Here is a 25,370-nt window from a genome sequence, read left to right as displayed (position 1 = left end):
AGTACATAATAAATGAATTTCCAATTGCCCTCACACCTAAGCAATAACCCATTCATTAATATTTATTCTGCACCGTCTATGCTAATGTCATCCAGAGATGTTTGAATAAAATATGTAACACTGACAATAGGAATTTCTTCAAATGAACAGGCACAGTGAAGAAACTGAAAATGTTGTTACATGTAACATCTATACAGCTGCACCAATTAAAGTTAATTGTAAGCAAAACAATACAAAAATACAGCAATTAAAAGTAATATGACATTTGCTCAACTGTGTACTGTGGAGCATGTGGGGCAAGGTAGTGCGCAGGAGGAAGAGTGCCAGTGAGTGGCAGAGATGACACATATCTTGTACAAGATTATTTTACACAGAAATGTGGTATAACTAAAACCCATTATTTAACAAAATCATTTTTCACATTATAAGAAATTTGTTTCAAAGACAATTACACTATATCAGGCTGTAGATGTAAAATCGTGTGTTAAAGGCATGTTACACATTTTTAATGATGTGCAACAATATAAATCTTTAAAACACTTCCACAGTAACTGCTATTAAGACTGATAGCAACTGGTTTCCCACAATAATGTTTCTGGAGGCTAACGTGTTTTGGGTTCTTTTCCTTATGGTCTCAGTGGGTTTGGGTTCACACTAGGATTATAGAGATATATTTACAGAGAATTCTGAAAATAGTTAAATTGAGATACTAATAAATACTATACTTTACTATTTAAATAATAAATGAGTGCAATCTTTGGGTTAACGTGTTCCATTTACAACCACTCTTGCAGTGTTTTTGCAACCTTAATTTTGCTCTATGGGATTGTTTTAATAATAACTTTATTCTCAAAAAATAATAACATTCAGAATAAAGGATTTGGTTCTGAATGTTACTGGATCCAATGTATGCCTAGAGAATTCACTGTTTGCCCTTCATAAAAGATGGCAAATATTTCTGCTTACTATGGGTTAGTCATAAGCGGATTTGTTCATGTACTCCAGCTCGCTTACAGTGTAGAAATGTAGTTTTATAACAATTTCTTCAGCAGTTTAGCTACTGGGTAAAAAGCAACATTTTAGATGCAGATCAAACTCATTTTTTCTACATGTAAAATCAGCAAGGGACTGGCTAATTACCTTCGCAGCAGCTATCTGTTGCGATCATCTGCAGGTAACGGCAGGCCAAGTAGGAATTAAATCATGGCCTTCTTATCCTCTCATACTTCTGAAGTGAAAATGTCATATGTCATCCTCTCCCCATGGTAATAACAGTATTAGGCAGGAATAGGTAATATTCCTTTGCAAGGAAGCTTGATATAAACGTATTCCAATTACTGTTGTTATTATTGTTATTATTATTGTTAATATTATGATAATTAGTACTAATATTGTTATTATTATTAACATTATTATTAGCATGATTGTTTTAATATACAATTTCAATTATTAATTGGGATAAGCTATGATGCACTGATAATTGGAGTTTAGGTAGGATTGTCCTATTACTTACCGGTAATCTTCATTACTCCGGGTCCCGTTGTCTTCGTCCCCTTCATAATCAACAGTGAGATTAACCATCTCTCAGACAGAAAAAAGAAAGCAGGAATGCTGTTACGCCCCTCCCTCTCCCTATAGGGAGTACATAAGGGTACAGTACCCAGCATGCCTCCTGAACCACCAAGCCCAAGATGAGGGCCAGAAAGCCCGGGAGGGAGGGAGGGATGCTATGAAGGGGACGAGGACAACGGGACCCGGAGTAATGAAGATTACCAGTAAGTAATAGGACATTACCCCCAGGTCCCTCCTGTCGTCATCCCCTTCATAATCAACAGTGAGAATACCCAAGCAGCAACCGGCCATCATCAAACAACAAACCACCAAGACACAGCAGTACAGCAAAACCCAGCAATTTATTGAAAAACGACAGCACAGGACAAAGGAAAACAAGGGGAATCAGGAACAGTCAGCCCGAAGAACCCCCAAACCAAAGTTAGTGTCATCCCCCACAACATTCTGGATATGGTATTGCCTAACAAAGGTATTAGCAGAAGCCCAAGTGGCGGCGCTACAAATTTCAGAAAGGGACACCTCACGAACCTCCGCCCAGGAAGCCAAAATCCCCCGAGTAGAACGCCCCTGAACCCCAGCCACGGGGGGGGGGGCCCGAAAGGGAATAGGCCAGAACAATTCCCTGCTTCAACCAACGCCCAATGGAAGAAGAAGAAGCACGGCAACCCCTGGAGACAGCACCAAAAGAAACGAACAGGGAGTCAGAAAGCAGAAAGGCACTGGTCCGATCCAAATAAACCCGCAAAGCCTGACAAACATCCAGCAAGCACCAAGGAAGGTCGTCCCCTTCCACTGGAGTTGAAAGCAAAGCAGGCAGGACCAGCTCCTGAGAGCGATGGAATTGGGAGGAAACCTTAGGAACGATCTATCTGGAACAATCTGGCAGCCTCGATCCATCACAGTCAGGCTTCAGGCCAAAATATAGTACAGAAACGGCCTTGCTGTCGATAACAGACGATCTTAGGCAGTACCAGGACAAAGGCTACTCTGTGGTCCTGGTGCTGCTAGATTTATCGGCAGCGTTCAATACTATTTCTCATAACATCCTTATCGAACGCCTGTCTGGGAGTGGAATCGGTGGTACAGCACTGGAATGGATCAAAAGCTTTCTCTCCAACCGCACCCAATCTGTCACCATGGGTGATTTTAGGTCGGAGGAGGTTGACATTACCAAGGGGGTCCCGCAGGGTTCATGCCTAAGCCCGACCCTATTTAATACCTATGTGGCACCCCTGGCAGATGTAACCAGAGCTTTTGGTTTTCATCCAGTGTCATACGCTGATGACACGCAGCTGCTCTTCCCGTTTAAACATCTTACTCCGGAGATAATACAATCTTTCTCCGATGGGATGAAGGCAGTTGCAAGGTGGATGTCCTCCAATTTCCTCCAATGCAACGTTGGAAAAACGGAGGTGATGCTTTTCGGGGAAGTAAAGGTCCAATGGTCTCCTGACTGGTGGCCTCTTGATCTGGGCCCAGTTCCCGAGCCCAAAACAGTAATCAAGAATCTAGGAGTCAGATTGGAACCGGAATTGACCATGAAACATCATGTCACCACTACTGTAGGAACATGTTTCCACGTAATAGGTCTCCTCCGGAGGATTTTTCCATTCCTCCCTGACTCATATAGGAAAACCTTAGTCCAGGCTCTTGTTATCAGCCGTCTTGATTACTGTAATGGACTCCTGATAGGAGTTAACGAAGAGGTTCTGGACCGCCTACAGGTGGTACAAAACACAGCAGCTAGGTTGGTGCTTAATGCACCTCCTATGTCCCCCTCGAAACCACTTCTCCATAAACTACACTGGTTGCCTATTCGGCAACGAGTAAAGTTTAAGGCGTGCTGTATTATCCATAAAGGCCTTAATGAATTGGGACCAGAGTATCTGGCCACTAAATTTGTTCCATATGCTCCCACCCGTAGCCTCAGGTCTAGTGATCAGCTGCTGCTAAACATTCCTAAAATAACTAAAGCTAGGTTAGGAGGCAGGGCTCTGTCTGTGGTAGGCCCTAGCCTCTGGAACTCTCTCCCGCTTTTCTTAAAGCAATGCAGGAATCATCTTAAGTTCAGAAAATGTCTGAAAACCTTTCTGTTCAGCTCATTTTAATAGGCATCCTGTTGGATCTGAATAGTCCCCTGATACATTCTCCATTACTGTGGCCTATTTCCTGTTTTATACCTGGTGTCACCAGCGCGGAGATACTCCTTCGGGAGTTTATTCATAGCGCTCTATAAACCTATAAATAAAAAAAATAAAATAAATAAACGAAGGAGGAATCTAAACGAAGAACCACCCCATCAGCAGAAAAGGCTCCCGAGCCATCAAAGCACCCAGCTCCCCTAGGTGACGAGCAGAAGTGATAGCCACCAAAAAAAAAAACCTTCAGGGTGACAAACTTCATATCGACCTCCTCGAAAGGTTCAAAGGGAGCGGCAACAAGAACCCTCAAAACCAAGGGAAGATCCCAGAGAGGAAAAGAAGGACGCACCACAGGGCGGGAATTAAAAAAACTACGCAACAGACGGGAAACCAGACCATCCACATCCGGCAGATTCGTCCAAGGAGCCCGAAAAGCCACGATAGCAGCCCACTGAGCTCGTAGAGTAGAAACAGACAAACGCTTCTCGAACCCATCCCAAAAGAACTGGAGAACATCCGGCAAAGGACAAACCAAGGAGACAAAGCCAGGCCAAGACCAACGCTCAAAGTTGCCCCAATGCCTACCATAGGACTGAAGAGTAGAAGGCTTCCGAGACGGCTCAATAGCCAAGGCTAAATGCTCCGGGAGACCCCTATTCCGCCACCCCTGCCTCTCAACCGCCAAAACGACAGCCGAAGCCGCCGCAGGGGCAACATTGGAGAGGACCACAATGGAGACGGAGGGAAGGGGAAGAACCATGGACCCTGAACAGCCAACAGCAGCAGCGTGGGAAACCAAGACCTGCGGGGCCAGAAAGGCACCACCACCACGGCCTCCCGATCCTCCAGCAACAGCCGGAACAGAAAGCGAGAGATCAGAACCAGAGGAGGAAAGGTGTACAGCAGGCGGGACGGCCAAGGAAGGGACAGGGCATCCACCCCCCAAGTCCCCTCCTGAGGAATCCGGGAAAAGAAACGGGGAAGCTGCGCATTGTGCCAGGAAGCAAAGAGGTCCAGAAAGGGAAGACCAAACCTCACGCACACCAGACGAAAGGCCACCGGAGTCAAGGCCAACTCCAGGGAGGCAGGAAAAAAACAACTGAGGGCATCCGCCACCCCATTGTCCACCCCCCGAACATGTACAGCCACCATAGACAACAGATGGCACTCCGCCCAGCAAAACAATGGGGACACCACCGCGTTCAGGGACTGAGAACGGATACCGCCCTGGTGATTCAAGTAGGCCACCGTCACCGAATTGTCCGACTGAACCAACACATGTTGGCCCACCAGAAGGAGCCGAAACCCCCGAACAGCCCGACACACAGCAGACAACTCCCGCCAGTTCGAAGACCGACAACCCTCCAGAAAGGAGCACCGACCCTGAATGCACTCCGACCCCAAAGTCGCCCCCCAGCCCAGAGCGCTGGCATCCGTCGTAAGGACCACCGGAGGAGGAGACTGCAGAGGCAAGCCCTTGTCCAGATTGGACGACAGAGTCCACCAATGCAGGGAAGGAAGGATTGACAGGTACACAGGAACAAAAAGGGACAAGGCCCCCAACAACGGATCCCACCGAGCCAGCAGGTAGGACCACAGAGGAAGTTGGATGCGATCCGGATCCTTCCACTCCCGATCCAAAACCTCCTTCACACATAGATGAACAGGCATCACCACTGGCGCAGAGTACTGGAACTGGCGAAGTAAGGAACCCCCAGAAGTATCGGGAACATCATCCGCAGGGAACCCCATATTAGCCTTAACATGGCTCAACAAGTCTGGCAACATATCCTTATCGACATATTTGCCTTTAACAGAATCAGCGTCCAAACCACCCTCCTCCAAACCAGAGGCAGAAGAAGAAGAAGAAGAAGGAGGTGGAACACATCTGGACCGTGACTTGGACCTGGCCGAGAATCCCTTGGACCTGGGACCCCCCATCTCCAGCAATGTCTCCTTAATTAGAGCCTTCAACCTCGCATCACCACCCCTGGAATGATGCCTAGAACGGGCTGGAGAAGGAGAGGAGGATGAAGAAGCAGAGGAAGAGGAGGACACAGCAATATGCCGGCTCTTCTTAGCATGTTTCCCCATGACCAAGTCCAGCAGGGAACACAGAGTAGAGGAAAACTGGAGTCGCACCCCAGCCAAGCCAGCAAGCAAGCCAGGCAACGAAGGACCCAGAGCCCCAAGGCAAACAGCACGAGCCAAAGCAGCAGCACCATGCACCAGCCCCAGCAAGAAACGAATGCAGAGACACTGAAAACGAACTTCCGCTTATGAAGGGGAAGAAAAACAAACCACTACGCAGTACTTACAGGAAGGACCGGCAACACTGCCATGAAACTGCCGCCAGTCGATCACCAAAACGCCTGACTTCCTGCCCCAAACAAAGGAAGTCAGGCATACACCGGAAGGAAGCGCCCCAGCCACATCGCCGGAGTAAACCTTCCAACATCGCTGCGTCTCCGAAAAGCCCGGCAGAACGGAGACGCGGCCCGGACACTTCCAGCGCCAAAACCGGAACCAGCACCCACGAAGAATCCAGGGAACATCCAGGAAGTGCCTCAGGAAACTCCCCAAGCCCGGCAGGAGGAGAGACCCGGGAAGACCAGATCTACCCAAAACCCAGCAACAGGTAAACCCCAGGAGCTCACCGGCTCCTGGATCCATGCAGAAAAAACTGTTGACAGAAAGAAAAAAGAACAGGAGGCATGCTGGGTACTGTACCCTTATGAACTCCCTATAGGGAGAGGGAGGGGTGTACCAGCATTCCTGCTTTCTTTTTTCTGTCTGAGAGATGGTTAATCTCACTGTTGATTATGAAGGGGACGAGGACAGGAGGTACTTGGGGGTAATATATACTTCAACGTATTGTTTGCGGTTTGTGATTAGGGCAGGCTGTTATGATACTCTATTAGCTGATGAGGCAGTTAGTCATTATGTTCACTAATTAGTGCAGAATGCCACCATGTATTGGTATTAATAATTTGTGCATGCTTGCATGCCATGACCATTTATGGTTAGGGCAGGCTGGCTTCCATGGCATATACTACTTAGGACAGATCGCCATGTTAAGTTATTAGGTTGTGCCCTAACAATAAACTAAGCAGCTTCACCAAGTTTTGATATTTGTTAACTTCACCTACCATTGAAAGTTCATGCAAATGTATGTTTCTGTGGGATATTATCCACAAAACAACTGTGAGATGATATTCCATGAAAACCTTGTATTTGCAGTCTTTTTCTCCAGCTAAACTGACATGCTGCATGATATTCACCCATTTGTTTCCAAACTTTCACCCATTTTGAAAAATTCTTGAATTTGGTGAGAAACTTCTCAAAGTTTGTGATGTTAAATTTTACAAAGATTGTACACCCCAGCATCCAAGAAATGTACTGTTGAACATCTCATCTCAACTGTCTAGTGATGGCTAACATGTGATACCAGGTCGGTGGACAAGCCTTCTTTGTGATTGCCTCCCATTTATTGAATTCAGTGACTTCTTCTGTATAGCTGCATAATTATCATGTTCCTTGTTATTATTCCTGGCATGTGCCAAGAACAACGACAAGAAGCAGTAAAAATATGGCTCAATGGAATGATTTTAACAGTTTTGATTTCAACTCTAAAGCAGTGCCAATTCACTTGGATTTACCCTGGACACCATCCTCACCCTTAAGGAACACATTTGAAAATAAAACAATGGTGGCCTGGTAACAGCACTCTCTTCTAAACAATAGAACGGTTTCTTCCCGAAAGGGTCTTCAGGACTGCTGTTCAATCCCTCCTACCCGCGCATCTGGACGGTGATCTGCCCTGCTCCATGGCCCCAAAACCAGCAGGATCCTTTACAAAGCCATCGCGGCCTGCACCTCCACCTTTCAGAGAGCCATGCACACAACACCTGATGGTTCTTGGCAGGCCGCAGCCAGCACGTCATCAGACGACAGATGACATACTGCAGGCTGAAAATGTCAAAAAGGAACTCAAGACAGTAGGCCTTTTAAATCCCTGTATCCATCAGATCTGCAACCATATAGCTCCATCTTAGGAAATAATGGAAGAATCGCTTCGATAAAGAGCAGTACATCCAGATGCATTAACAGCCCACAAACCAGCTCGCGCTCACACCTCCCGTGGAATTTATGGATGTCTTTGACCCTGTGCAGCACCCTGCTACTTTTTTTCTCGGGTCGAGTATGCAGACATACATAAATACATTATTTTTACTATTACTTCGTAATTGGTGGAAGAAATTCAGAGAACAAAATACATTGTACAGTAGTATTAAGCGTACATAGGATTGGGCGACTGAGAACAATGGACCAAAATCCCGTACAGTAATGTTCCTTTCCTGAAAGCTCTATATTTTAAAGTCTAAGAATGCGTCGTGTTAAAAGTCGCAAGAGTCAGGAGTGGGTTAAGATGAAACACTTCAAAATAGCTCTGAATAATGCACTACAAAAGTCAAACGTCAGTGTTCATATTTCTGGCACAATTTCCAGGCAGAATCGAACAGCTCAAGTGATTTATGAAAATCATATCCACAGTAGCTGCAGCCCGAGCTCTTAAAAGAGAATTATGCCTTACAGCCTCCTATAGCTCATATGTGAATGGCTTTATGTGATCTACGCCGCAATCGTGCTATCTAGCAGGGTGCGGAACCGTCCAAGGTCGCCGATATTCCGCTGACGTGGGCAGTGTAATAATAGATAACTGCGACAGGTGGATAATAGATGCTACAATAATCGCAACTATATTAATGCACACAATGGATAACATAGATGACGCACGCGCCCAATTCTTCAAGCTCAGGCCATGGTAGAAAAAGCATTGTTTATTTTCAGATAGATGAAAATAGTTACTTACTTACATAATATTACTGATACATATTGAGGCACGCTCAAGAATCCACTGCACGTTGAACGCGTCTTTATAATTTAATAAAGTTTGTGGCATGGTCATGACAAATGAAACCCTTATCTTAACGATTGCAGTCTCTGCACATAAAAAGATAGGACAGCCCTATCTTTTAATGTGCAGACACTCTGCAGTGGTAAAGATACTACTCGTAAAATACCTTTGTGAAAAGTAAACAATTTTAAACGTACACAAAATTGTATGTTTACCTTTTTCTGGTCATCTGCTCCTTTCAACCCTGCAGACCTAAATAGGCGATTTTTCTACATGGACTTTTATGTGGTGATACCAAAACCTGATGAATATTGCAAGGTGCAGTTCTTAATATTGCTTTATTACCTCCACTTCCTGAGTGTGTTCACATACAAGGCGGTCAATGTAGTAATTAATATCACATTCTTACCCCCACTTCACATAGACAATTACAGTATTGTTTCCACACCTTTTGTCAGGTTTTCTTGGACATTTGTGAGCAGCAAACGTCTGTTATTTCTGGACCACTTATAATTCTGATTTTGGTGCAAGGTGCCATTTTTGAACAGATTCGAGTTAAGGCCCAGACAGGAAGAGGAAGAGAGAAGCCTCAAATTAAACAGGAAGTTATCCTTTGTTCTAATGTCCGCATTCAGGACTGGTAGACCTAACCTTCTCTGGAGTGTCACCACGATTTTTGCCTTCCTCTACCTCCCATTGCTGATCATGTTTTTGTTGGCTTTGAGTATCTTGTGCGCTTTTAACCACCTAAACAGAGGTAAAGTGCTTGTGACATCACTTGAAAACATGGTAAAAGTGGCCAAAATCTGTTTGGTTAATACAGTAATAAGTCTCTAATATATGGTTCTACAGGTACCTCAGGCCTGTAAATTAAACGCTACTAGTGGGCAGCAGCACTTATTGGGCCACCCACTAAAGTAGCACTGTACAACCTGCCTCAGGCTTGTCACTGCAGCCTGTAGTGCAGTTTTACAACTTTTGCCAGGCCTAAACCTTACTTTTATGGTCTGGCATGATAGCACAGCTGCTACCTTTACAATTGTGTGAGAACCACCATTGGGAGCCAGAAGTATATGTATTCATTGGGCAGATGTGGTGTGCTTCCACTAAAATGTGTTTGCTTTCCATACAGCTGTGATTATTTTGTTTATTTATCCAGCTACCTGAGCTGGAAGTTTCCGAGGCACACAATTAACACTGTAATGCTATTACAGTGTAGTAGACAACTAGATAATTTAGATTTTTTGAAATTCACTTACACAAAGACTAGCACCAGGTATAAAAATGTGAAATTCATAACCACTCACCAGAACACTCGTGCACCTTGAAAGATTAAGAATAAGGACTGCCCTGCCGCTGTTAGACAGGACTGCCCTGTTGCCTGATAGGATCCTTTGCTGTCTGAAGAAGGAAGTTTGGACATGTTTGCCTCTCTGCAACTATCCAGCTGACGAGCAGCAATGGCATCTGTTAAGCCTTGCTGCTATCCCCTGCTAAAATGATTCCTGATCCTCAAGAGGTGACTAAAGGTCCTTAACCCTTGGCAGGCATAAGTAAGACCTCCTTGTAAAGAAAATAGGTGAAGCAACAGACATTTTGGTCTCCTCGCAACCACAAACCTACCTCTCCATGCCGAAAATTGACCACCTTTGACAACCTCCAATGAGAAACTCCAGAGGGAGATGCTCTTTGCACTGACACTGGATGACTGCAATGACAGCCAACATGAGCCACACACTTCACAGTACAGCAATGTTCATTTGCAATGCCCCACCTGCTCCTTATACCAAAAGCCTCCTCCACGCAACTACTGCCACGGTGAACAGCACAATTAGTACCAAACTTAAGATAGTAGATCTTCAGCAGGACCAACCGGGTCCTTATATCAAACCCACACTCTATTGCAGTCGGCCTGAACTTGTGAGTTTTCCTGGTCTAGTGTGACTGGGGGAAAGTCACAAGTGACAGTGAGTGGACCTTTGTGCTTTTATACCCTTTTATCATTCATTCATTCATTCCGTCTTTATTTCGATCAATTTTAGATCATAAAAGATATACAAAACACATTCAGTTAAAACTACAAGACGGTTAAGCCAAAATGCACAACATTCAGAAGAATATTAGATTTACATAAAATCAGAACATTTCAGTTATGCCAGCTCTTGCTCAGATTTTAAAAGTCAATTATGGATGTGCCACATCGCAGTTAAGAATTTTGCCACCCCAAATACAATAGTAGGTGAAAGGTCCGTTTTTAAAATCCTATAAGCTGGGAGGTATCTTGTAAAACCCCCATTTTCAGGAGGGGGACAAGCCAGTATTCCCTGGGTCTTCGATAGGCCTTGCAGAAGAATATGATGTGTAGATCATCTTCCCGATGGTGCGAGCAAGATGGGCAATGCTCACTCAATGAAGTCTGAGCCCAGTGTTTTGCGAATGCCCTTGTAGGAAGTGTGCCATATCGCCATTGTAAGAAGATCTTCCTTGTAAGGACCGGGGAAATGTCATCTAACACACGCTCGAAAAAATACATTTCCTTGAACTTGAGAAACAATTCTGTCAAGGACCCCTCCCGTTGTTTTCCCAATATAACAGTGAGCCTCCTCTCGCGAAAATCTCTCACTATGAGTTTGCGTGGGGTCCTGATGCAAGTGTTGGCTGGATCTAACCATAACTCTGGTCTGCCTATTTTCTCACATGTTTGTTTAATGTAAATCACCCATGGAATTTGTCTTGATTTAGGCATGCAGAGAATCTCTTGGAGCTCACTTCTGTAACTCGCAAGTTCTGGTGTGCTCCATATGCGGCGCCAGAAGATGATTGGCCTCAATCCCAATTCCTCCATAATGGGTCTCAGACCTAAGTCGAGTCTCAACGGGAGGAGAGCGGTGCTTACAGGTAGGGCCGCCATCTGCCTAATAAAATTATTTTCAGTAGTTTGTAGTTTTTGACTAGGAGAATGACCCCACAATTCACCTCTGTATAGAACTGCCCCTCTGGCCTGCATTTTGTAAATTTCAAGGTCAGCACTAAAGGGTTTATAGGTCGATCTACTTATCATCCTAGATATACCTCCCGATAGTTGGACCAATTTCATGTGAGCCTTTGCCTGATGCGTGTCCCACGTCATATCCTGGTTGATAGTTACGCCCAGGTATTCGAAGGTGAAAACCCTCTCCAGTCTTGTTGAGCCAATAGTAGGGTTGGGGCGTGTTAGTGGGGGGGGTTGAGAATCATGAATTTGGTTTTTAACGAATTGATCTCAAGCCCCCGCTCCACACAGAACGCTGAGAACCCATCCAGGACTCATTGTATACCCATTGGTGATTTGGACAGCAGCAGGGTGTCGTCCGCAAACATAATTGCGGGCACCCTGCTGCCGTTCAACTTGGGGGCATCGATGTCTTTGATCCTGGTCAGGTGGTCAATTTCCCATTTGACAAAGAGGCAGAACAGGGTTGGTGCCAGCACACAGCCCTGTCTCACCCCCCTGTCAACGGAGAACCTGTCTGAGAGTGCCCCACTTCTACCACACCTGACTCGTGCAAAATTTCCCTGGTGTAGCCTTATCAAAATAATTTATCACTTTAAACTTAGAAAAATTATATCTCTCAGTACTATTGATTCGATTTTGTTTGCTTTTTTGTCATTTTATTTATTATCTAGCTGCTTTTGTGCCAAGGAAACAGAAAGTTATGGTCAACTTAATATAGTGACTGTTTGTTGTTCACCATGACAATGGTTGTGTTAATTATTTTAGTGGACTTCCCACTCCTCTAAACTAATAACCCAATTTCTTACAAGGACCTTAAACACATTATTATGATTTTCTCTTTCAGGAATTTTAGAAATATTCCTCATTTAATTCCCTCAATGATTTGTCTGTCCAGTTGGATCGCAGTGGGTGAGCCTTACATTTGTTGCTACATCAAAACACTATTAGATACCCACCTAATGCACCACCACCAAGCAAGCAAATGGTACACCAGTCCAGACAAAATATATCCTTGCACCAGCCTTTGCAGTGAAAAGATTTCAACATCAACTTGATCCTACCAGGATGCAACATATGCAACATACATTATAGCTCTAATTCATAGATTGCTGCCATGGTGTAGGAAGCTGTTCTCTGCAATGTGCACTAAAAAGAAGCACACTGTGAAGAGACTTCAGAAAGTCCCAGGCTGGTATACAGAGGCAAAATAAGTTAATATTAATGCTCTATTTGTGATAGTGTGGGTGAGCAGTTAGGCTTATCAGAGGGTAGTGCTAAGCATTTCTTGTACCCACAGAGGCAATAAATGAGACACACGCTCAAGAATAAATCAGAGATGATTTTGCAAAAATAATACCTATTTTTATACAGTTTTTTTAGACCAAGAACTTTGTCCACAGATAAGTACTTATGATTTATCAAATTTTGAAAAATAGTTAACTATTGTGCACAATTACGCACAATGATTTTCTATAGGAGAAAATTAAATAATGCATATAAATTCATGAAGTGGGTCCTAGGGGTTAATCTTCGAGGTTTAGGGTGACACCAGGCCTAGGTATAATGTCCCACCGGTTGATTGTCAGGAACATTCCGGATTTGCGCCGGAGCAGGGTGCTGGAGGCTCTGGTAGCTGGTGCACCTCATAACAGACTGCACAAGGAGGCTTACAGGTAAATATGAGGGATATCAACCAATGAATTAAATTGCAGGGGCCTCAGGAGCATTAAAACAAAGCTTGTTTGTCTTTACCCAGGTAAGTTGGGCTGGGTGCAGAGCAGGTTGGTCAGCCGGGCTCTTTGCGTTAAGACAATCTTCGTCGTCCCAGGCAAGCAGCTTGCAGGGATGATTTCCAGACAGATGGGCTACCCACTAAGTGGGTTTCATGTGTCTCGATGTCCCTCGATGGGTGCTTGTTTCCTGGGCAGTTGAAGTTCAGATTGAACTTTTTGCCTCAGTGTTGGTTTCTGGGGTCCAGGACCCCAAGCAGTGCTACAGAACAGCTCCAGTAGGTCCTGCTGACTTCACACTCAGTTAGGAGACAGATCTAACCCTCAATAGATGGTGTACCTCTTCTGGCTCAGTTGCTGTGTCAGAGTCACAGGGGAGCGGCAAGTCCGTAAACCGAACTTGGTGGCTTAGAAGTCTGCAGTCTGAAGTGGAGTAGCTCCTCTACTCCAAGGTTCTTGGGCACTTTGAGAAGTGCCGGGTTCTTGAAGTCCTCTCAGTGGCAGGATAAAACAGTACTTCATGCTGGTTGAGCCTTTGCAGCTGCAGGTAATGTTTCACACCCAAAGTCAACAGCGGGTACTCGGTTCTTTCTTTCAGCAGCTCTTCGTTGTCCGCTTTCTTTTTAGGTCCATCGAATCTAAAGTTCAGGATCCAGGGGTGCCAACTCAATTCTAAATTTAGGGGCATTGAAAGGGAGTGACAGGTAGTACCCAATGGGTGACTACACCCTCATATGACCACTTCCTTCGGAAAGAGAGAATAACCCTAACTCTGGTAGGCTAATTCGCTACAAGACACAATGGAGAAATTGAAAAAGTGGGGTTCACAACACCTGCCCAACTCAGGGGTGGTGCTGGCTTAATGTGGGCACACCTCTTAATCTAATTTTCCAGCCTGTCATCCTGTCAAAAGTGTAGCAGAACAGATGGTTTGGCATCCTCCACTAACTGAAGAGGCTGGTTTGCATTTCAAAGGTGGCACGGCCTTTTAAGTTTCCCGTCTTGGAGGAGGTGTGAAAGACCTCCGCCCAGAGAATGCATTGTTCCCGGCATCTGAGAGTGAAGGCTCCCACCCCATAAAGTCAGAAACATGTCTAGTTCTGGCAGGTTGGCTAAGACTCATCAGAGATCACACCAGAGTTTGGTAGGTTTTCTGGGGGCACCACTAAGGTGCCCTCTGTGTGCGTTCAATAATAAATGTAATACTTGCATCAGTGTGGATTTATTAGGACAAAATGTTTGGTATGAAACATCCCTGGGTACAGTGAAGCCATCATGGTGCTTTGTAACCCATAGTAATAGATGTCCAGCACATGTACTTTATATAGCTCCCATGCACACTTACAGTATCCAAGAATAGACTTAGAAATTTTAAGGTCTTATCTGCTCAGGCAGATAGGACCACACATGTGACATGGTGCACCCTGCCTTAGGGCCATAAGACCTGCAGTAGAGGTGACTTCCCTATACCTCATGCAGTGCCTGTGGACATAGCACACATGGATTTGTGCCATGTTAATTCTTCAGTTTTCTCAGCACCAAGACACACAACCTGTAATGAAAGTTTGCATGGTCTTGGTGAGGGGTACTTAGGGGGGCACAATTTGTGCTGCAGCCATAGAGGACCCTATTCAGTCCCAGTACTCTAGGTATCTGTGGGTACCATAAACTAAGGTCTTCTAAGGGTTGCTGAAGTTGTGCCAATCATGCTACAGTTTGGGGAAAGACCACTGGCACTTGGAACCTGGGTAGCAGGGACTCAGTGCACTTTCACTCAAAATCACATAATGTTCCAGGCAAAAAGTGGGGGCAGACCATGTCAAAAGAAGCACTCTCCCACATGACCTCCCCCAAATGAAAGACAATGAAACTAACCTTTTCCCTAGATAGTCTTCATCTTCTAAGTGGAATAACCTGTAAAGGCCATCTGCATTGGCACAGTCAGTCACAGGTCTGTGTTCCACTGTAAAGTCCATTCCCTGTACAGTAATGGACCACCTTAACAGTTTGGGGGTTTCACCTTTCAGTTGCATGAGCTATCTGAGAGGCCTGTGCTAAATTTGAACTAGGAAGTGAGAACCAAACAAGTATGGTCTCAGCTTCTTCAGGGACTAAACCACAGCAAAGGCTTCCCTCTTAATAATACTCCAACAATTCTCTCTCTCATACGGTTTCTTGAAGAGCCATTGTCTCTTTCACAATCAATCTCTTCCACAAAAATGTATCTGTAAAAACTCCTGTGGATATGCAAGGTCTGAAATACTCAATTGTATTTGTATCTAAACACTCTTAGGAGTTTCACTGGTATTAAAAACCATAATGGCAGGAAACAGTTTTGTTAAAAAAATACATGTCATGATGGCCATTTGTTAATACATGATTCCTCTGATCTATTAATCAATCAATCAATCAATCATAACATTTGTATAGCGCCCTACTCACCCGGCAGGGTCTCAAGGCACTTGGGGGAAGGGGTCCGCTATTGATCGAACAGCCAGGTCTTGAGTTGTCTCCTGAACGCGAGATGGTCCTGGGACAGCCGAAGATGGATGGGGAGGGAGTTCCATGTCTTGGCTGCCAGGTAGGAGAAGGATCTACCTCCGGCGGTGGCTCTTCGGATGCGTGGTACGGCGGCGAGGGCAAGGCTTGTAGAACATAGCTGGCGGGTGGGCGTGTAGAAGGTCAAGCAGTCGTTGGGGTACTTGGGGCCCAGGTCGTGGAGAGACTTGTGTGCGTGTGTGAGGAGCCTGAACGTGATCCTCTTGCTGACCGGGAGCCAGTGCAGGTCCTTCAGGTGGCCGTAGATGTGGCTGCGTCAGGGGATGTCCAGGATGAGTCGGGCGGAGGCGTTCTGGATGCATTGGAGTCTTTTCTGTAGCTTGGCTGTGGTTCAGGCGTAGAGGGTGTTTCCGTAGTCCAGTCAGCTGTTGACGAGTGCCTGGGTGACCGTCTTCCTGGTTTCGGTCGGGATCCATCGGAGGATCTTGCGGAGCATGCGTAGGGTGTTGAAGCATGATGAGGAGACGGCGTTGACTTGTCTGGTCATCAAGACGGAGGAGTCCAGGATGAAGCCCAGGTTGCGTGCGTGGTCTGTTGGCTTGGGAGTGGTGCCCAGGGCGGAGGGCCACCAGGATTCGTCCCAGGCGGAGGGCGATGGTCCCAGGACGAGGACTTGCGTCTTGTCTGAGTTCAGTTTGAGGCCAATGGATAATTGGTCACATTTGAAGACATTATTGCTTCTCAAGACCTCAGAATGGCTTCCATAACATGAGTGGATTATGGTCACACCTTAGTTTTTTAATATTTTTGTTGAAGATACTACTTTTAAGGTTTGGTATATATTTATATCTCAGAATTGTAAGTGTGACTTCAATTCCCCAGGTAGAAATGTCATACAACAAATGGTTTCTGGCACACAGTTACCTAACTATGTGGATGAAACAAACTTCTCTTGTCAAATGAGATGTGTAATATGCCACTCCACTTTTGTTATATGATGTTTAGAATTGTCACTAGGTCAGTATTACATTTTCACTCTTTGAGCCACATGTCTGGGTTTTCTATAAGGCATCATCAATTTCTTTAATGCCATCACCCAGGCTTAATTTTGTGTTCCAAAGAGAAACCTGTTAAACATTTGGAAGCTGGACCAGTTCACGGGTACATTAATTTGTATTTATTTTAGAATATTCTCTATTAGAAAATAAGTCATCTTGAAATAGTCCTTAGTTTTATGGAATATGTAACAATAAGGTTGCCTTTTAATCTCTGAAATGTTCACAGTAATCACAAATGTCAGGAGATACTTCTTCTCGAGATGCAGATGAAAAGGTCCATATACCTTTAGGATTCATGTTGTCTTTTTCTGGTGGGTCTCCGGTTATTTTTATCTTTTTTATGGAGTGATTTTGATCATAAGATTCTGGGCATTATGAAAATCCAATTTGCTTGCACAGTCTGCAAGAATTGGGTTATTGGTTGGGAGGGGTGGAAGCCCCACTCCAGAAACAACAATAAACCTTGTCAAGATGAGCCACAAAATTCAATAAATTAACCTATGATTAACCCTCAGGGAGCTTAGGACAAAAGCAGTCAGACATAACTTAAAGTTCAATGTGTAAAGTATTTGTGCAGCACATAACAGTACTAAAGTGAAATCACAACACAAGAAAAATCCCAAACCGATATAGAACATTTTAAGAAATAAAATGATACAAGAATGTTTAGCCAAAAACTGCAAAAAGGCACATATCGCCAACTGTGGTTTTCAAGTTGTGTTGAACTAGGACCAAGTCACAAGTTCAGGCCAACTGTGATTGAGCACAGGCAAGGCACAGGCCCACTGAGAGTTGCACCTTACGTCATTGATGCAAGTTCTCTGTTGCGTTTCTTTGTGAGGTTTTGCGTAGTTATGTGTTGGTTCCAATCAAGCTTTCAGCTGTGCAGCAAAGCTCTGCGTTGCTGAGTGTTAGGACTGATGAAGCTTTCAGCTGTGCAGTGAGGTTTTGCAGGGCTTTGCATCACTCCGTGTTGGTTCCACTGATGCTTTCAACTGTGCAGCAGGGCTTTGTGGAACTACCTTTAATACTGCATTAGTTATGATGAGGATGTCAGCTGGTGGTGAGATTTTACAGGGCTTAGCATTACTTTGTAACAGATTTGATGGAGCCTTCAGTTAGGCAAGGAGGAGTTCTCTTGAATGCCAAACAAAGACTCAGGACCTGCATGGCACAACCCAGTAATCACACCAGCAGAGTCCAGTTTTATGACTAAGGCAGGTTCAGGCAGGTCTAGTTGCAGCAAATCAGTTGAGCATTTGCAAGATGGACTCTGAAACATGTGTCTCTGTAGTTCACACACAAGGTCAGGCAACTGACCCTTGGAGTCACTCTGTGTAGCCTGGTATCAAGGCAAATGCATCCAATCTTTCTTATTGTCCCCTGACCTTCTGTAACTTTCACAAGTCTGGGAGTGTTCTGATGAATGGTTCTGGACATCCAATATTTATACCAGTGACAGCCTTTGCATGGAAGGACTCTGTGTCCTACCCCCATAATTTATTCCCCTTCATGTGCCAAGGCTCCAAACTATATAGAGTGACAAAAGGGCAAATCTGTTGTCAAATTCCATTGTGTGTGCAAGAAGTAAAGCCCTTTAAAGTGTAAATAAAGCTAGGTGCAGTCCCTCCGCAGTCATCCTGCGAGAATGGCTTATCTTGTACACACTTTAAGCTACTGCCTTTGCGCTACTGCCTCGAAGCAATACACAAAACCTGGCAGCAGAGCCATCCACAGTCATCTGGCCTAGGACACTGACAGGAGGCCCCAATGGTTAGGACAAGAAAATGACAACTTTCTAAATGCAACTTATGGAATGGAGCAACGTTTCCCTCCAATACCAGGTGCACATCTTCAATTGTTATTCTCACAGGTTTTATTCAACCGCTCTTGCACTTTTATCACTAATTATACCATGTACTCTAAAGTCTATTTGAAACTTCATTTATTTTCTTTGCACTTGTGTGACGTTTATATGTTTCGACAGCTTCTCATGTCCCAGATATGCCCATCCGAGCCTTTGTCTGGGCACGCCAGAAAACATAAAACATCATCATTTGCGAATCATTATTACCTAATACATTTCGAGCTTACAATTAGCTCTTCTTCGGGGGTTCACTACAAATGAAAAAATATTGCCATTAAAATGTGGCTTCAAACTGCTATGTACAACATTAAATCTTTTTACATAGACACATTCAAACCATGTTCTCAGATTGACCGTTACACAGCACTTCCCCTCTAAATACGAAGCAAAATGCTACCACTGTCTTGCTTGAAAATCCTTATCTAGACCTCCTTCACCCCTCATTTAAATCTTCCCTTTGATGGACTTCTCATTCCACGCATAATCACCTATTTTATCACCCTCGAATTTCCTTGTCAGTACCCCGTTCTTTTACCATCTAAACGTAGCCCCAGTCTCTCATACCTTCGCAGCTTCTACCCGTGTTTTTCTTTTCCAGATGGTTCCCTTTGGAAAAGAGTGCAGACCTCCCCCTTAATTATACTCAAAAAAAGTAGTCACAGCCTTAAATTTAAATGTAACCTATCAACGCCACCCTCCGATCACCATGTTAGCACTCACAACTACGTTACCGATAATGCACCCCTATGTTGATTCACGGAGTCTTCATTCAGTATTTTATCATCAGTAACCTTACTTCCTCAAGTGACTTACTCCTGTACCCCGCCCACCCTATTGTGGTTATTTGCTGTGCTTAAACTTAGATGTTTCAATTCATCATGAAACATAGGTAACTAATGGGCGTCAAGTAAAATGCTAAACTAAAAAGGTGTTGTAATTTCTGTCTTTCACATAATGTTCAATTCCATAAACTGAATGATACCAACAGTCTAATAACTGAGGGGCATATTACCAAGCAATAGCGATAATTATCGCTATTGCTTGGTTAGAGACAAAAAATTACTGCTGAGCTGCGGCGCTTTTTACCGCAAATAAACCTTGGTATTACCAAGGTTTATCGCAAATGCGATAAAAATTGCTGCAATGCATGAATATCGCTGAAAAGTCAGCGATATTCATGCATTACCGAGCTAATGCTCTTAGCCATGTTATCCACCTCCCATTGGATAACATGGCTAAGAACTGCTCAGGGCAGGTGTTAGCTTTTGGAGATATTCGCGCTTAGCGCGAATATCTCCAAAAGTTGGTAATAGGAGATAGCGATGTTAGCGACTGTTTTCAGTCGCTAACATCTTGGCACGCCCACTTTGCATGTCATTAGTGATAAATATCACTGACATGCAAAGTGGAGCCCAAGATGGTCGCTATCTCCTACTAGCTGTCGCTAACTGGTGTTAGCGACAGCTAGGTAATAGGGAGATAATTTTATCTCCGCTTTCTTGGCTTTTAAAGCCAAAAAAGCAGAGATAAACCCCCTTGATAATATGCCCCAAAGTTCCTTTAATTTCTGAGGTGAGTTTCTCACGAGTGGATGTCCTTTGAAGTTGATTTATCATTTTTCTCCGTGGGTGCAACTTGCAGATAGGGCAGATATTTCCATACTTCGATTCCAAGAATTGCAGTGCACACCACCCCAACATTTTCATCAATTTGCCAATATCCATTTCCAACTTAAATCCGTTTGCGTGCTCCCTGGATGGCATGATCTGCCCTAATGTCACACGCTGATCAATACATCTTATGGAATGGAGCGAAGTTTCCCTCCAACACCAGGTGGTATTGGCGGCATTCTCGGAATTGTGCCTTAACATCTGAATTTACAATTAAACAGGATTGTAAAGTACAATTCACTTAGGTGAAATCAGCATATGTCTATCTGCTAACTTCTATCTGCTCTCTCGTTGAAATTAGCACTTATTAAATGTAATAGGCAACCCAGTATTAGTCAATGGGAGAGAAAGGCATTACAACAGTGAAAAATGTATTTAGGAATTTTCTACTGCTATAACATGTAAAATTTAAACACACATCCTACTTTTTAAATACAATACACCTTGCCTTATGATCCTTCACTGCCTACCTTAGAGATGACTTATGCGTATTAAAAAGGAAGGCTTATACCTAGCAAATGATTTATGTGGGGAAAAATGATTTAATATATATAGTGCGGTTGTGTGACCTCACTGTGTAATAAACTCACAACCCTTTCTTGGGTCCAGTCAGACTCGTTTGGAAAACCTTAGCTCAATTCTGAGTAGCTGTGGATTTGAGGAGTCAAGCTTTATCAAAGGCACAAGTGCAAAACATTTAGAAGTACAAAAAACAATTGTATAAGAAAGAAACACAGCACAACAGAAATCCTACACTAATTTATAATAATAGATTGTGTTTGTATAATGTTTTAGACACTCAAACAAACAAAATCCACCAACGGTTCAAAAGCATTGCTAACTATTGTGATTAGAGGTTACTTTGAAACTTTAAAACACGTTTTAGGAAATTTTGCTTGGTTACTTCGGCGCACTTTGGGTGATCAACTCCTTTAAGAAGTAGGTAAGTCAAGGTGGTCATTAAGGCTGAGCATGACAGTTATCTTGAAGTCTTAACAGTCTCCAGTCCAGTTCTCAGCTCTAGGGGCATGCTACCATAAACATCAATTGAATGGTCCTGATGCCAGGGATAAAGGATGCTGAAGATGCTGATCCGGTGGACAGGGGTCTTCCTTGGCCACCCATAAGTCACCGAACATGAGGGGGCTACTATTGCTACAAAGGTCAATGTCTCAGAAGTCCAGCCAAAAATCAGTCACTTCTGGTCTACTAGTCTCCGGTCACAACAAAATCAGAGGTTCCTTTAGCTGAAGCTAGTGTCAGTTTTGTGTGTCCAAACTGCACTTTGATGAATCAATCAATTCCAGCAGACTCGGATGCAACTTTTTGAGTGCTAGCATTTGGTCTCCCAGGCTGTGTTTTGGATTTCAGTGGATTGTGGCTACCAAAACTCCAAAGTAGGCTTCTTCAGCTTTTGTGGCCATGGATCTGTAAGAGAAAGTCAGCCAAATGATGCTTACAGTTCACATCTTCTGTCTGGGGATCGGGGATGACTTTTCCACAAGCAGGGAACCAGAGGTACAATCCTCACTTTGCTATCCCATGAGCAACAGGTGCAGTCTAGTCTTTGATGCAGATTCACTTTGCCAGGTCCAGGGAACAGCAGGGCAGTCCTTTTGTCTTCACACTAGTGCAGGCATGATCTGAGATCTGCATGCTAGGAGTAACACTTTTATGCCCACATTTTGCCCTTGGCGAATGACGTGACTGCTAGCCCAATGGGTTACCAGGTCCTCTTCTGCCTGATAATGACTTCCTGCAATATGTGACATCTAGCTGTCCCAGAGGGCAACATTCTGCCCTCTCAAGTTGGTAGAACCTCTCTCTTTGTGTGTGGAGCTTCTAAGTCTGCACTAGAGGTGTGGCAACCTGAGCACGACACAATCACGGAAAAAACGGTTTGGCATCCATTTACCGCTCTCTATCTCTTACATCAGCTTGTTTACAAGGACAAAAGAGCATCCCCTCTCCTGTGTGTCCACATATGTCCTTCAAAGCAGCTCCCACTTTGAAGCTCACCTTTTGGGCTCACACCCTGTGTAGCATTCTGCTAGGGAGATATAACACCTCCTCCAATGGTAGACCTTTATTATTTCCTTTCCAGGACGTCTTTTACACTTCTCCCAGGAAGGTAGAAGGCTGCCTTGTGGCCAGCATCTGCGAATGTCCACTGGAAATCTTGGGTAACCTAGTGGTAAATATCCAAAGTTGCATTTTACTCAAAAGGTACAATAAATTCGATTTGGGCATCAAGTTTGGTTTAATGTAATTATTGTTTTGATATCTTGCATTACCAACTTCAGTAGTTCCATTCAGAAGTTAGCATAGCTGAGTTGTCAATTTGTAATTCTGTAGGTGTCAATGGGGCTACTAGCCTTTTTAAGGTAAAATTACTATTTGCGATTTTACTGTTAAGACATATAAAAATGCATGTCCTAATTTTTTATATACAGCATGCACCTTAGAGCTAAATGAGCCTACCTTAGGGGTTACTTATATCAAGAAGGAAAATTCAGGCTATGCCAATATTTTAAATGGCAAATTTTAATTAGCAGTTCGAAACTACTGTTTCAGTCTGCAGGGGCTGACTAAGAGACATGCTTTTACTTTGTCACACTCTTGGTGGCTTAATAAGTGCTTCAGTCCATGAGGGACACTTTAACCTACAGGCCTTGGGTACCTCTTCTAACAAATACTAGGGACTTATCAGTTAGTTACCTTATGCCAATCAAATATACACTTTAGAGGGTCAAAACATTGGCACTGAAGTCTGGTTAGCAGGCCTCAGTGAACTCTCAGAAAGTCCTGGGAAGAGCTTGCAGAGTTTGAATTCATGGAATTCCACAGAGTTACCGAAAAACTGTGGAATTCCACGGAGTTCCACGACTGGGAGGAGTATTGCTCAGCTACACCTAGTTGATTTACCTTGCACATTCCTCTTGCAGATCTCCCCCTTTTCATTTGTAAGAACAACTTCTGGAACATTGTCATCTGTTGTTTATATTGAAAGGACTAGTTTACAGCATGTGATATATTTTATAAAACAATATTTAGAGAAACATTGGAACAAAGCAGCTTCCTTCTCTCTCTCCTGCAGGCTCCTATTTTAGGTCTCGCCTATGCAGTGCGCATGCGCTGCTTAGGAAAAAGACCTTTTGAAATCGCTTCCGTTTTGCAGGCAATAACGTGCACGCGCTGCATAGCTTGCGGGAGCAAGCTTTAAAACCATCTGGTTTTAATGAACATATGTTTCCTGCTCGCTCCCACAAGGGAAACAGTTGCAGGCCCCCTCCTCTCTCCCCTCCACCTGCAGCCAGCGCGAGGCACGAGCGCTTGTTTTTTTTTTTAGTAGCGCGAATCTGACACCAGTGTTTTAAAGCACTCTATAATAGACACAGACACTACACTTAAGGCACATTTTTTTTTTTAAGTAGCTCAAATCTCACACCGGTGCTTTAAAGCGCTTTATAATAGACCCAGAAGCTACATTTAAGGGACAATGATAATTAGTGATTTGCGCAGTCACAAGATCCGTCGTGTCAATGGCGGTTTTTGAACCGATTTCCTAGTTCCAAAGTCTATATTTTGCAAATGTTAACGCCAGTGGGCCACAGTAAACACAGGAACGACAGCGCCTGACTCCGTCTTTACAGGTACCAAGTGTATTTAGCCTTAAGGTTTCAATTACAATTGCAAAATAGCTATTTTTCCCCACACCATTTTTCTTTATAAAAATATGACACACTACAAAGAATCCCAATTTAAAGAAACCCCCTGTTTACTTTTCTTACATAGTTACAGTTTTTTGTATAGAGCAAACTCGACCCAAAGGTATTGGAGCGCTTTAGATGAGCACAGGTTACATTACATTAGGTTAAATTTCACAAGGACACATTAATTTTTGTAGGCCACTGGGAGGTTACGAGATTTGCCCAGAATCACAGAACGTTGACCCGATGCTGAATGAATAAATGAATAATTTTATTTGTGTGGTAACTTAAAACCTAAAGGTCGAGACTAGAGCCTGGTTCCCCGGCTCCAAAGTCAGCATATTTTGGTCTGACACTCTTTTAATATTCAAACATCTTTATCACCTCAATAGGCGATTCACTGAGTATGCAGCTAAATTTGAGTAATACAAACTTGCGTTTCTTTGAGTGCTTGTGCGTGATCTGCTCATTCCAGGTGGTTAGTGATTCTTGCTCTGCGCATGCATAGAGGGTTGACAGGAGACTAATCCATCTGCTCTACTTCAGCATCTGCACAGGGAGTGAATTGTGTGAAGTCCGGTGTCCGTATCCTCCATCCTCTCTTCCTTGACAGGACACCGCAGTCCACCAGTGGGAGCACAATGTTCAGGAAAGAAAGGATGGCTTGGCACTCAGTGGAGAAGGTGAGTTGTGATGCTGCATGCCTTAGAATTCTGGCCAATGGCCCCTCGTAGCCAGCCCTGATTTTCTGGTCTGTATGGGGTTGCATTCTAAAATTTGTAGTTCGTGTTTCCCTAGTAGACGTTTGGGTTTAAAGGTCCCGGTGTGCAAAATCAGGCCTATAAATAGGTCATCCATAGGAGGTGGTGTATCAGACTGCACTAGCCATGTGCCAAATATGAATACATGCATGAATGAAGGTCCCATAGTCTGTTATCGTGGCTCAGTGTGTTAATGATTCTGCCCAACTGGCCTGTTGGGATGCTTTCCAGAGCCCCCCGAAGTGGCTCCAGGTCTTCTGGTATTTTCTGCAAGTGGTGGCATTTTATCTAGCACCATTAGGCATGTGGCATCTTCAGGCCCTGTTTACAGTGTCAAAAGCGTGACTACAAGTTCCACAATTCAGTATTTGTGGAGGAAAAAAGCTAGGCGTAAGTGAAGAGGCCACACATGCGTTGCCACTGGACATCTTGTCTTTGGAGAAGATGGT

The sequence above is a fragment of the Lissotriton vulgaris genome, chromosome 4_1 (assembly GCF_964263255.1).
Source record: "Lissotriton vulgaris chromosome 4_1, aLisVul1.2, whole genome shotgun sequence".
In the NCBI taxonomy this organism is placed as follows: Eukaryota; Metazoa; Chordata; class Amphibia; order Caudata; family Salamandridae; genus Lissotriton; species Lissotriton vulgaris.
This window is presented reverse-complemented; position numbering follows the sequence as displayed.